General features: G+C 37.5%; 1 long non-coding RNA gene across 1 annotated transcript in view; it reads left to right on the forward strand.

Moving 5' to 3' along the window:
* The window catches only part of LOC135579341 (uncharacterized), a 23,124-nt gene extending 13,354 nt beyond the window's left edge, over window positions 1-9,770 (forward strand). The window contains exons 3-4 of the long non-coding RNA XR_010472180.1: window positions 5,758-5,903; window positions 7,190-9,770. This is a non-coding gene — a long non-coding RNA (uncharacterized LOC135579341). The remainder of the gene's footprint in view (window positions 1-5,757; window positions 5,904-7,189) is intronic.
* The last annotated feature ends 490 nt before the right edge of the window (window positions 9,771-10,260 follow it).

Below are 10,260 nucleotides of genomic sequence, written 5' to 3' on the forward strand. Positions count from 1 at the left end.
TTTCTAAAGGTCGCTAGTGAAAGCGCACATGCACCACTCTAGATTTACAAGCACTTGTACACTGGTTGCCCTGCCCCGATCCTTGGCCCTCTTACTCACCCCATAGATCCCCTACTTGCCAGCTGTTTCTGTGTGAGGTTTGCTAGTGAACGTACACCCCACACACATGATTTGGGGGAGACACAGACACTTGTCCCCCAGCAATTAGCACCAGGCACACAGGCTGTGACCCATGGTCTTGCTCCAGCTGCTGGTGCTGAACCTCTCACACTCCTCACTCCTGCCTGCCCCACTCATTTTCAGGATACATACCATTACCAAGTGGCTTGGGCTCAGTCCCCCACTCACCCCAGTGAGTGGCACAGTGACCCCACTGGCTTCAGTAGCTGACACCACAGGCCAGGGGTGCCCACACTCCTGGTGTGACTCCAGCTGCTGGCCCCAAATCCACTCACTGTGGTCCCTCTGGCAGCTGGCACCTCATCCTTGCAACATTCACATAGACAAAGGACATACAGTGAGAATACACAGAGAAATCATTAAGAAAGGATTTAATCAGGAGACAGGACAGACTGTGATGATCAGTCACAGGGCTGGGTCAGACAAGAACGTTGACCAGCCATGGTTTACATGCAGTCACCCCCTTTTATGCCTCTTTTGGTTTAATCCCCCGCTTTGTTCCTCCCTTATCCCCTTCTTCTAAACTTACCTTTGTACATTTTGCATAGTCCTGCAGAAGTATCTTGAGTACTGATGTTTCTCCCTTGTCAGTTGAAGAGTACAGGCTGACCCTCTCCAATGCTGTACCTGGAGTTTCTTAGTGGTCCAGCAATTAGTAGCTGAACACTTTTGGTCTTTGCCATTGTCTCCATTATCTTTCGTCTACCATGTTTGTCTTTTTCTGTTATACCTTCCCCCTTTACTTATTATCAGTTTTTGCATTGAAAGGGTCATTGTTCAGATAACCTTGTGAAGCAGATGTCCTTGCCTTCCAGACACCCTTGCAGAAGTCAATACAGTGAATCTCAGAAAATGGAAAAAGCCCTGAAAAGTGAGGGAACCACAAGGTGGCTGAAGTGGGAGACAAAGAAAGATTTGAAGAGAAGGGGAAATTATATTTATAAAACAGTATTTAATAGCAGTTTCAAGTATTCAAAAATAACAAAACAACAAAAAAGAGCTTGGTCATCAAATAGATCAAAGGAATGAAAGCCTGAAATTCTTGAAGATTCTATATGGTTTTAAATAAATTTTTTGAGGTTATTCTTATTTGTTAATGTTATAGTAAGTAGAAGGTCATCCATATTAGACATTACTTTCTGATTTCTTTTTTTTTTTTTCTGCAAAGCCCAGAGGTGAAAAGAATTTGACCAAATGTAATCATCTACAGCTCAGCTATTCGTCCTGGGCTTCCTGTGTATCAGTGGGGAGAAACAGGCACTTCTTGGGTGCAGCATATCTCGTCCCAAAATAGACTTCTAAAATAGATCATAAAGTCCATGCTTTAAAATTGCCTAATTTTCTTAATTGACTATAAAGTTAGCCTAGGGGGTTAGCTGAGGTGTAGATGTCTACATTCTACACATATTGAATTAGGTGAGATGAATCCCACCCTTCATTTATTTTTCAAAGTATCTAACTTGAAATTGTCACATAATGATAGGAATATGAGAGATGGGGCTTCAAGAAAAGCATTAAATATTACAAGAATAGTGATAAGATTGTGAGAACTGATAATAACACTTATGCATAGTAGTGACCTGATGTTGCCAGGGTCATATGCATATAATTCTGTACTATTGGAAATGAGCAAAGAATGTGTGAAAAGTAGTGTGTGCTATGTTTAAAAAAAAGTTTAATATGATAGTGGAACAAAATGTAACACCACAGTTAGAGAAATAAACAAGTACTTTACTCTCTCTACTGATTCCTTCTCCATTGATGCTTCAAAGTCCAAGCTTTTGTTCTCAGTATTGAAAACCTGTATAACTCCTCTCGTCTTCCCTGTCTCTGCTTCAAATACAGGAGCAAAAAGCAAAGAGAAAGAAATGGAAGAGCTGAAAAATTTGTAAAGAAGTAATTCAAAGAACTAGAAGGAAACAGAAATAGAGAGGAGGGGGGGGGGAACAAAGAGAGGACAGTGAAAGCACATGGGAAACAAGTGTCCTGTCATTCTCTAGGCAGTGTTGTCTGTCTACATGTAAACCGGGTTTCTAGTGACTAATACAATAGACTATTCCTAGCTTGCTAAAGTTGTCACTTGACCACTTCATTGTCTCTTATGTTCTGCTTTCTCCTGTTCTATATTTTTCTCTCTTCCATTTTCTTCCTGTCTATAATTCCTGTATGCTTTCTAACACCATAATATTTAAAAGCCTATGTCAGTCTGTCTACCGTTTGCTGCCAATTGCTATTGTTTTCGCCTCACTCCAGCTAAGCTCATTGAGTTGCTTTGGAAAGTGCTCAACCTCCTAACCATACCTCTGGAGACAGAGCAACAAAACAGAGTGAGCTGCAGAGAGAGGCATCAGCCAGCAGCAAGGGAAGTCTGGGCCAATGGACATGGACAAAACCCGAGATCATTTAAATGAGGAAGGCACAAGGCAGAGAAGAAGCAAAGCAATTCTTTTGTGATCAGCACAGAAACCATGAGTACTGTGCCAGTTATAACAATGAACTGGAAAAAAAGAGTACTGGAGGTTAACTCTGTTAATTATCAAAATTGAAAATGAGATGAACAACCAAAAGTGTGAAAAAAGGGGAAGCTGCAGTGTCTCAGACACCTGCTTTTCTTAATCCACTTCCATTTGGAAACAAATACGCTTCCTTTTCAGTCCAATACATATCAACAAGTAGGAGCAGGTGACCGATTTGATGACTGAAACTACATTTGGGGGCAATCAATCACACATAGCCTGTCATGAGAGCTGCTGTTTCCTTCAGATGCTGATTTCTGTCATGTTGATGCCCCATTGCACCCGTGAAGTTTGGCTCCCCATTGTACTATCCTTGCATAAATAGAGAAAAAGAAACCATCTCCATGCCAAAGAGCTTGCTCTAAGCAAGCCTACTGTGGAAGATAATTTTTCTGTAATGAGCATGTACGTCTTTATGCTGCTAAGTTTAGCGTTCCATTACTAAATCATTCCCTCAGTCTCCCACTTTCCTTCTAGATAACAGCAGGGATTTTGGAAAGGAGCTTTGCCCTTCATCAAAATTATGCTATATCTGAAGTACAGCCAGACCTCTCCCTTAGATGTGAGGAGTTTTAGGGATGAATGTCTCTGTATTGAAGCAATAATGAGTTCCAGCTGAGAGGCCAGAGAGCCAGAGGATTATGGTGGAGACCAAAAAGCTTCAATGCCATCCTGCATCATGGCAACAAACTGAAGTAATGGAAGACTGGGTTGCAGATGGGCAGAACTGAAGAGGTGCAAGCTAACTGATTTCGTTCAAAATCAATGACACATATGGGGGTAGAACCTGTTCAGAGGAGAGAATATGACAAAGGAAAACAATGAGTGGTTCTGAAAAAAAGGAATTATAGATGGAAATAGAGAAATACTGTTGGCAAGTGGAAATCCATTTAGAATAGGTTTATTAAGAAGAGATTGGCTGGGAACTTAATTTTTACCCTTTTTCTCTTCAAGTCTATTTTTGGTACTCAGGAGGGATATAGTTATAATCTGCTACTTGCTTTTTGTGTGTGAGAGAATAATTTGGTATCCCAGTTTATGTTTTTATCTCCCTTCTCCAATCAACACTAATTACTTAGGGAAACTAAAAAAAGTATCTTGACAAATGTATGAAATGGAATTTTACTTTTCTGGAGATCTGAGACTCTGAAAGGTTGTTAACACATATTCTGAGGTATTCAGAAATTTCTGAAGGCTACTGGAGCAAATTATTGACTATATTTTTCTTCAAAATCCTTGTGAAAAGCTTTTTCTTATCATTGTAAAGGGGAAAATAAATGCTTTCTGAAGATGTAGCAAATCTTATACCATTCAGAATGGTAACAGTAGCTACTTTATATAAAAACATGAAAAATATGTATAAAATAGTAAAATACCTAAGACTGAAAATATCTAAATATAAGGTTATATCTGGTATCTGTTATAAACCATTTATTTAATAACTCCCATGATTATTTTAAAACTTCTCTATGAGTCTGAAATTCACCTAATGTTTGAGTTAAACTTCAGTGCACTCAAATACACATAATTAAAGCAGTAGGCCTTAAGTTCTGAAAAAAAATATTGATGACAATTTTTTTCAATGCAATTGATCCTCTTCAGCATATTACTCCATATGTAAGTTTTCATGCAGCTGTTTTGAATCGAAACCAATGAGAAAAGCAAGCAGGTGAGAGCTGAAAACTGATAAATAAATTGCTGACATTAGGAACTCCTCTTTTAGAAGGTGAAAATAAAATAAAAAGCATGCATTCACTTTTTGTAGTACAGGCTCAGTTTGACTCTTCATGCTGTTGTACTCAACCATATGCTGTAAATCTGTGGAACAGTAGCTGTAAAATTAATAGTGTTGCAGTGAGCCTGTATATTTCGTAGGAAGAAATATACTGATTTAATGTAAAGAGGCCAAAAGAAGAACAACCCCAGTTTGTGGCTCTACTTTAACCCAAAGCCCTGGAAAGGACACTTGTATATTTTCTCAGTCCTTTGTATGGTCCATTCCTTATTCTCTGAATAAAACTGAAATGAAGATAGTTCTTTACTCATGGAAGATAAGGCATCACTCCTGCCTTTCCTGTTTTCTCCTGTTTTCTCTGCCTTCCCGGTCCTTGCCCCATTTGCTGTCTCATATATAGAACTTTAATTCTAACCCAGAAATTAGATTTTCTTTTGACTAAGAAGCTCAGAGTTCTTGCTTGTACATTACAGCTGAATCTGAGTACCTTATGCAAAAAAAACCGAGCCTTTTTTTATTGAGTCTTTTGCAGTGTCACTGCTCATTCTATACAAAAGGCAGATGCAAGATCTCTGGATGTCAGTCAGAGGCTCTTCTGTTCTGCAGAGCTTTTCGAGCTTATTAAACACCTGTATCCAAAAAGTACTGATCAGTAGACTACTGCCGTATGAATAACATGGATATAGTAGTCTTCTGCTGACCCAGATTTCTGTTTTTCAGTCTGTATGTGCAGGCACCCTCTGTGGAAGTCCCTGTGTCTTCCCATGATTGGAGGGCTATGGTTCTGATAAGCCACTGCCCCTCCGCACTTTTTGGTAATCTATAACACTAGGCAGTGAGGTGGGCATTGATAAGATGTTGCTCTGTGAACTCCAGATTGGCAAGGCGGAGATACCTCTTTTATAACCCCTAGCTAAGGCAGCATATGTGGCGGTTTTGTTGTATCTGTCATAAAAGAGAATTATTTGAAGGTTACCTCTGTCATATCTATCAAATCACTCACAATCTACTTCAATTATCACAGCAATGCACAGCTGAGGGTTACTTTATCTTGCAGTGAAGAAAATGGGTACAGAGGACCAATAGAAAGGAATAGGTATGCTAAACATATAGCAGAATAGAAAATGAAAATTTTGGACTCACTTTATATTTAAAGACATGAGATGAGTTCTTAAGTAGTGCAGACAGGTATTTTTCTACCATTAACTTCTCTCCTCCCCTAATTATCAAGTATTAAAGGTGATCCAGTAGTCACTAGTTCATGCTTCTAGTTTGCATTTGCATACAAAATTACCTCTTTTTTTTTTTTTTTTGTTTCCCCCTTAGATGGTGATAAATACAGAAAAAAGACATTCTGTCTCTATTCTTGCACCCTTCACCGTTGCCTTGTATAGTATCTCCAGAGAGTTCAGGATCTGGATAACAGTAAGATATGATGCAGACTGAGAGCAAGAGGCCATCTTAACTGTCAGGTACAATTTCTCTTTTTGTAAAAATAAACTCATTAAGCTAAAGAACTCTTGCTATGTTATATTGTAGCTACTAAATATTCACTTGGGAGTAAGGGAAACTGGGGAAAATCACAGAAAAGAACACCCATGGTGGGTGCTACTAAATGCATGGAAAATACCTCTAGCGCAGGATGAACCACAAATGACTGAGGGGTGGGAATGATATTTTTGGGAGCATAATGTATTCGGACTCTGTTCTTGTACTTTCCCCTTGTTACACATACTATTTACTGTGAAAGACAGGAGATTGAGCAAGGTGTAGGGGAAAAGTTATTTGTGCTGCTTTTTTTATGTAAGAAGTACAAATCCTTTATACCCACAGAGTAAGACAGAGTTCTCAAGAACTTACACTTTTGAGAAAACTGCCGTACCAGCAATGTTCCTCTGCTCAAAGGGGAATTACTTAATTCTATTAATTAAGGGAAAGGTCTATTAACATAGTTGCCAGCATATGGGTACCTGAGGTGTTACTGTAGAAAAAGTTTTAACAGCAATGACGCCTTGGTCTATATTGGTTTAGATTACCATATATTAAATTATGATATGACAAATCTGTCTGTGTTCAAACCTAGAGAGCTGCTTCCATTTCTGGCTCCACTCCTTCCATTTCTAAGGAATTTCTTATGAGCTGCCTGACTCCCGAAAATATTCGAGCTGGAGATGAAAAAAGAAAAAAAATATTAAGAATGCTTATTTAACTCCGTTGTCTATAGAGTGATCTGATTGCTTTGTATCAGATAAAGGAACCTATGTAATACATAGGAGAGAAGAGTCCCTCCCAACTGTGATTTCACAGCATTACATACATGAAGACGAAGGCATTGAGCATGATCTTGCTGTATTTCAGGCAAACCATTTCACTTCTTCTGTGCAAAGCAAGTCAGACTTGTCAGGTTTAACCTTTCAATGACATTCATGCTAGGATTCTTTCTTTTCATTGTACTACTGTGTGTGCAACTAACCAGATTACCTGAGTCCTTCTGGCAAAAATAGATCATTCTGCTTCTGTATGTGCACGATTCACATAACTCAGCACAGGAACAAAGGATCTATGATTACTAAGACACAGGGATGCTTGTACATCCTGGCAACTCACTAAAATAGATATTCTTCACCAGTCAATACATTAATGCTCCTATGGAGAAAAACAGGTGTAATTCCCATAAGAGGAATGAGAGAAGGCAATTCTGTGAGAAATACTGAACATCCTAAAATGAGAAACGGTCTTCTTGGCATTTGTTTTTTAGGACAGCCCTAGCTGGAATATGTGTAGAGTGTATTCCCAGTGTTTGTCACTAATCCCAGAGGACAGAGGTAGGTTTATATGGCAAGAACAAGGTATACATCTTATATCTTTCTTTTCTGTGTTTCAAATACATGATTGTCATATATTCAGGCTTGTGTCAGAATTAAGGGATTTGGGTCACTATATTGTAAACTTCTCCTATATGTTATGTACTTAAACATATAGAAACAAAATTGATACAAAAATTATTATTAGGAGAGGCTGCCTATTTCTTTCATCAGAACTACTGCATATGATATAATGCTGTGCTACGTGAAAAGATCAAAATTTTTCTCTCTCTCCAAAGACAGTGTTAAAATAATACATAAATACATATAAGCAATATAAGCAGAATGTGAAATCTCCTCCACCCTTTGAATGTTGCCTACATTTTTGTATTGATCTGTCTGATTATTTTTCATTATTTGAAACTACTGCAAATATGAAAACTCTGAATCTTTTCTGTCCCCAAACCTCTTAAACTAAAAAAAAAAAAGAAAAAAAAGAATGAAAAAGGAAAAATACTGAAAGAATCAGAATTTCTGAATATAGAAATATTTTTAAACTGATTATATGTTTTTTTGTTGTGAAAAGATTTAAAATGAAAATGTCAGCAGTGCATGTTTTTTTCCTAAAAGCATGAACTCTAACCGGTATCAGTCTGATTTTACTGATTTCCCATAATATAATGGTAAATCAAAAGGAAGAAGCAAGGTTAATTCCAAATAGCACTGTGTTGAATTATTTTTATTGAAAGTAAGATTAGGCTGTATAAGAGAAACCACGTGTTTTTAGAACGTAGATTTCTGCTAATTGCAAGTGTATTCAAATTGTTCTCTAAAATAGAGCTGGTTATAGAGTCCAAAATCACCTTGTGTCCCGAAGCTACCTTGGAAGTAAAGAAATGATCCACAATTTTCATCTAGAAAGACTTCCTATATTCAGTGCACCTGCACTTCCTTTTCTCTCCTTTATGCCTTTGAGTCACGAAGGAACAACAAATATCGATACATAGTATGGGAAGAATTTGAAATGCCTCTTTCTATTAATTTTATATTACTGTTTATTACTCTTTTCGATCCCTATTCTTACTGTCCTGTTTGATGTCTGGAAGCTTTCATCAGCAAGAAAGCTGATTAAATCACAAAACTAATTTCATTACTTTTTTCTGGGATCAGAGAATGACTTCTTCAGCACATTTTTAGGAAATATTATGTGAATATTTGCATTGTGACAATATGCAAACATTGTTGTTCAGTTCACTCTACAGTCATGAACAACAGAGATACTTTACCAGTAAGCTTAAATACAAACATAGAGCATATAATATTTATATATGATAAATATAAAAAATTGCTTGACCAAAAGCTTTTTCTATCAGGCATTGGATTCTTAATATGTGTGTTTTGACATCCATCCCAGTTCACTATGAAGTGCTGTGTGCTATGACTTCTTTGTGCACTCAGGTGACTGTGTTTCAGTAATAGAAGAATTGTTCCTTATCTGTGCTGTATTGATATTTGTAAAATGTTTTGAGTTTCTCTGAGATGGAAGCTGCTATGCCAGTATAAAGTACAGACTATTAATGCACAATTAAACTTCAGACTTGGATTTACCAGAAGAATCTAAGACTGAATCCTCCTTGATAAAGTCTCCATTAATCTTTCACTAACAGAGATACATGTGCCCTCCAGTGTCTTGATTCATTAACATGATTTCCATAATGACATACCTGGAATGAAAAAGTTCACCTTTCTACTCAGTAAATGAGTTGGAACAAATGTAGAGAACATTGACCTTACAGAGAGGCTTCTAGGTGATTAAATTGTTGAAACCATGTCAGTAAGTGCATTAGCCACTACAGAAACTTCCCCGTGGTGCTAATGAAGGAGAGAGGATAAAGATCTCTGTAAACCAATTGTCCATGTGTTTCCATCTGGCTAATACAGAATGGAAAAATTAAAAGGAGTTTATCTAATCACAAGTCCTTACTTTTTTCCTCCACTCTGCTACTTTGGAACAAAACTGAAAAACAGTACTGAGATTGTGAATCAAAAGGCTTTTCAGTCTCACAGAAACACTCTGATATACTTAATTCATCTTCTGCATTGATTTTTCAGAGACCTGATCAGTAGAAATTCCAAGGTGTTATGGTGAAGGGAACCATATAAAAGCCTGGCAGAGAGATAGGACTGGTAGTTTTCAAGTCTTTGAAAAAAACTTTACCTTTCAATACATCTGTACCACATATCTTCCTGTAGATCTAGTAAAGGACAGAGGACTTTTAGGGGGAGTGAAAGAACACAGAAAACAGAACAGCTTTTCACTGTCACTTTTAATACATTATCCTTTCTAAGCTTAGCTTCCTGTTTGCAGATCTACAGTTCTCTGCATAATTCAGTGCCCAGCAAGAAATTCTGCATGCCTGTGCACAGAATATTAAATTACAATCTAACACAAAAGAGAATCTGTCCCAGAGCACATGAAGACTGGGGTGTTTTCTATGCTGTGCTGCTCTTTCTCAGCTTATAAACCTACAAAAATCATACAAAGACATGGCAATAGCAAATTCACAGGTTCAGCCTTTTAAAAGCTCACAATGGATATAACAAAATGTTCATGAAAGAGTGCTAGCAGAGGTTTTCCAAAATCGATTTTTCTTATTCTCTCTGACCACATCTCAGTCAGAACGATACCCTTGTGACCTACAAAATGTCTGAGAGAATAAAAATGCAGCAGCAGCTGAGCAAAGAGCAGAACTTTCAAAGTCAGGGAAAAAAGCAAAAAAAAAGCAGGAGAAACAGGACAAAGTGTCTAACTTAATCATATTCTACAAGGTAACTTTGCTATGGCTGAAAAGTTTCAGTCTTCCTAATGTTAACATTTCTTTTCTGCCACATAACTTGTGTCATGCCAAATAATTAATCTCCTAGAAAATATATTCTTGTATGAGACATACTTGATGATGTAATTCATGTGGTCCAAGATTATTGGCTACCGTATGAAGACCTGAACTAATGAAGTCTTTTTTCT

Source organism: Columba livia, chromosome 4 (assembly GCF_036013475.1).
Source record: "Columba livia isolate bColLiv1 breed racing homer chromosome 4, bColLiv1.pat.W.v2, whole genome shotgun sequence".
Classification (NCBI taxonomy): Eukaryota; Metazoa; Chordata; class Aves; order Columbiformes; family Columbidae; genus Columba; species Columba livia.